The sequence below is a fragment of the Ascaphus truei genome, unplaced genomic scaffold (genome assembly GCF_040206685.1).
Source record: "Ascaphus truei isolate aAscTru1 unplaced genomic scaffold, aAscTru1.hap1 HAP1_SCAFFOLD_610, whole genome shotgun sequence".
Lineage (NCBI taxonomy): Eukaryota > Metazoa > Chordata > Amphibia > Anura > Ascaphidae > Ascaphus > Ascaphus truei.
Window position 1 is genome coordinate 123,364 of NW_027456943.1, and position 4,280 is coordinate 127,643.

General features: G+C 45.3%; 1 long non-coding RNA gene across 1 annotated transcript; it reads right to left on the reverse strand.

Moving 5' to 3' along the window:
• Window positions 1–205: 205 nt before the first annotated feature.
• LOC142485591 (uncharacterized) lies at window positions 206–3,643 on the reverse strand. Its single transcript, XR_012798610.1, has 3 exons — window positions 2,969–3,643; window positions 2,228–2,384; window positions 206–454 (listed from the first exon to the last, which is right to left on the reverse strand). It is a non-coding gene; the product is annotated as an uncharacterized LOC142485591 (long non-coding RNA).
• Between the last annotated feature and the right edge of the window lie 637 nt (window positions 3,644–4,280).

Genomic DNA, 4,280 nt, shown 5'->3' on the forward strand with positions numbered 1-4,280 from the left:
AATTTGAGTACAAAAAAAAGAGACAATTCACATATCCTTTTGAATAAATTACAAAAGCTTTTATATTCTTGTTGCTGCGCTTAGTGTTTCTATAGAGGCAGATCTGCAACAGGAGAATTTGGTGACGTTATGTGGTAATGTATATAATTGGAGCAGATAGTTGGCTCCCACAACTGACCCCCACCCCCCGCCCTCCCCCCCAAGAACACAAAATGCTTTTTAATGCAGTCTAGACAACCTTCAAAACGCAGAAATGAGAGCTGGTTCACTGGTTGGTGCATAATCTCCCGCTTACTCATAGGTCTTTACAAGCTGATACAAGCAGAGCAGGCTGCCTAGCCAGCTCCCACTGTTGTGTGACATCAGGTAGAATCCTATTTTGTCCACTATGCCTGTCCAGCGGCCTGGGAAGTCATGTTTGATGATGACACACAAACAAAGGGTTAGTTGAGCCCTGAGAACAGAAACACTATTAGAAATATATTCTAAACATTCGGATATTCCCTATTGCGGACAACACTTTCTGCAGGCACTTTCCTACAGGGTGCCCACACTAAAAGAGGCACGCTGTATTTACTTGCAGGAGGTCCGCAGCTCTTTTACTGTGGACACACTATATTAGCAAACAGAATAGAGCAACAGATGAGGTGGCCTGGCAGAATTGAATGGAAGCTTCTTGTTCACTATGCTAAACTGAACATGTTCATGTCACACTCATGAAAGCAAAGCTGATACAAGCCCTGACCTGGCAATTAACAATGTCATTATTTGTATCAGCTCTCAATCCCACAGACGGTAAACTCCTCACCTTGAATCCTCTGCCTCCCATCTTTAATATATAAAATCAAAGGTTGGTACTAGCTGCGGTGAATGTGATTGGTCCGTGGCCACCCCGACTGTCATTGCCCAAGAGGTACGCCCCACTATGACACACACCGCCCACACGACTGTCATTGGCCAAAACTTACACTGACATCACTGACACACACCTACTTCACTGTCACACACTTGCACTGACAGCATACCACCAAAGAAGCCCTGCGGAGTCCTTGGTAAGTTCATCTCACACTCTCACCCCTGTGTGTACACACACACACACACACACACACACACACACACACACACACACACACACACACACACACACACACACACACACACACACACACACTTAACATTTTAATATGTCCTGTTTCATTAAGATTTTCTAAAATGGCCGCAACACCAACTGACATGTGCGCTCCGCACATGCATATCTCTATGCGCTCCTCTCAAATGTCCCTTTCTCTATACGCTCATGCACAAGTGTCGCTACATTCAATGGCCACTTTCACAATATGTCCCGTTTTCTATTTATTCCCCATCCTGTGTAAAGTATATTATTAATTTTCATTAAATCATCACCGCCAGCCACGCTGTGCATTTCTTGCTTTACCTACGCACTTACCAATTATTTATGTCCCGTTTTCTATCTGCGCTCCGCAACAGCATATCTCCGCACCGGCATATCTCTATGCGCTCTTCTCAACTGTTAAATTATTCACTACTTCTCACCCCCTCTGCTGGGCACTCGCGTAAGGTCACACAAGATGGCGGCGTTGCCAATACTGAGGCGGTCTGTTCCCGCCCAGCTCCTGTCAGGTGCGTGTTTTCCCGCCCAAAGACCCGTCACTGTCCGGGCGCTCACCCCCTGCTCCCCCCACCCCCCTTTGGCACGTGACGGTTGCTCCCTCTATCAGAGAGGCTACAGGATTTACCCGCGCTGCGGGGTCAATCAGAATCCAGACATAGCCAGTCGGTGTGTCAATGTCACACAGAGTGGGCGGACATGCTTTGTGTGGGGTGAGGGCCACCCTCTGTCTATAATAAACACTCATGGCTACCAGCCCCCTTATAAAAAAGGCCTCACCTCCCTCACCAGCGCTCACTCACCTCACCTCCCACTGTCCCCCCCCTCCTGTCTTCTGTCCCCCCCCTCCTGTCCACTGTCCCCCCACCTCCTGTCCACTGCCCCCCCCCTCCCTCCTGTCCCCCCTCCCTCCTGTCCACTGCCCCCCCCCCCTCCTGTCCACTGTCCCTCCTTCCCTCTGGGGGCTGGGAGAGGGGGAGCACACAAATAGGGGGGAGAGGAGGGAGCAGGAAATTTAACTCACGGGCAACGCCGGGTCTCTCAGCTAGTGGAGTATATAAAGGAAATGATATCCTCCTTTATGTAAATATGCTTTACCTCACTAGATCTGGAGAACGGATGATTCCCTCCACAATGTTATCCCGGATCTCCTGACGGTCGTTTTCATGGATATTGAATGGAAAAACAACTTCTTCTGCACGAGGCTCTCAATCTGGCCAGTACTGAGTCACCATGTTCTTCAGATATATAGCAGCTACCAAAGAGATATAGATTCTGTGTGAGCCGACAGACATAGCTACCAGACAGACGGACCAAGACCCTCTAATGCTCTCTGCGAGCAGACTGACAATTTAAGCTAAAAAGACAGATGTGGCCTATATTATCACATTCACACACCAAGATGTAAGGGCAGCAGAAATGGAGTATGAATAATAAGTGGTCGTCATGTTTCAGTGAATAAACTGATATGTATTAGTAAAAGTCAGAGTGCAGTGTTTAATAATCTAATAAACTGCACACAAAAAATATATATCAAGCTAAAATAAGTAAAAAAACATTTGATGCTAGTGAGTGAAGTTTATGGATTTTTATATGGGAAGCCATGCTAAAAGATCAGGAGGAAGTATATTCTGATCCCAATGGGAATTCTATTACACCTAAAATTAGTAGGTAATATCCACCTCTTCTAACGCTGCAGTACTTAATCAATGTAGCATAATCCCCATTCTTAAATATCAAAATACATTTAGATTAGCCTTTTACTACACTGTCTAAACACATGGCGGAAAGATGATTTTCATATGCAAGTCTGATTAATAAAGTTATTATTGCTTTTACCTGATAAGGCAGAGTCTTGGTTTTAACCAACGGTTAAATGATTAGCTATTTAAGTTGAGATCCAAATGCTTTCTGGTAGCTGATTTATGTTACTCCGCTTCTAGTCAAGGTACGGTGTCGTGTATTTTTGTGGGGTATACAAATTACACATTCATGTTTCTACAGGAAGCACCCTCCCTGTTCCATAAAAATGTCTTAAATTGGTCCAATATATTTGACTGGGTGCCAAGGTGCGTCGTCAGGCAGCGTTTTTTCTCTCTCGTCAGGCGGCGTTTTTTTTCTCTTGTCAGGCGGCGTTTTTTTTATCTCTCGTCGTCAGGCGGCGGTTTTTTCTCTCGTCGTCAGGTGAGTTTTTTTTCCTCTCGTCGTCAAGCGGCGTTTTTTTTTCTCTCGTCAGGCGGCGTTTTTTTTCTCTCGTCAGTCAGCGTTTTTTTCACGTCATCAGACTGCGTTTTTTTTCTCTCGTCAGGCGGCGTTTTTTTTCTCTTGTCGTCAGGTGGCGTTTTTTTTAATCTCTCGTTGTCAGGCGGCGTTTTTTTTCCTCTCGTCGTCTTACGTTTTATTTTTTTCCTCGTCGTGAGACGGTGTTTTTTTTTCATTGTCAGGCGGCGTTTCTTTTTTCGTTGTCAGGCTGCGTTTTTTTTTCTCTCGTCGTCATGTTGCGTTTTTTTTTCTCTTGTTGTCAGGAGGCGTTTTTTTCTCTCGTATTCAGGCGGCGTTTTTTTTTCTCTCAGCGTCAGGCGGCAATTTTTTTCCTCGTTGTCAAGCGGCATTTTTTTTTCTCGACGTCAGGTGGCATTTTTTTTTCTCGTCGTCAGGCAGCGTTTTTTTTTTTTTCGGCGTCAGGCGGCGTTTTTTTTTCTCGTTGTCAGGCTGCGTTTTTTTTTCTCTCGTCGTCATGTTGCAGTTTTTTTTCTCTTGTCGTCAGGAGGCGTTTTTTTTTAATCTCTTTTCGCCGCGTCCGTTTTTTTTCTCGGCAGCTACGTTTTTTTTTTCCTCTTGTTGTCAGGCGGCGTTTTTTTTCTCTCGTCGTCATGTTGCGTTTTTTTTTCTCTCGGCAGGCAGCGTTTTTTTCTCGTCGTCAGACGGCGGTTTTTTTCTTCTATTGTAAGGCGGCGTTTTTCTTTTTATCTCTCGTCGACAGGCGGCGTTTTTTTAATCTCTCGTTGTCAGGCGGCTTTCTTTTCTCTCGTTGTCAGGCGGCGTTTTTTTTTTCTCTCGTTGTCAGGCGGCGTTTTTTTTCCTCTCGTTGTCAGACGTTTTTTTTTTTCTCGTCGTGAGACGGCGTTTTTTTTCTCATTGTCAGGTGGCG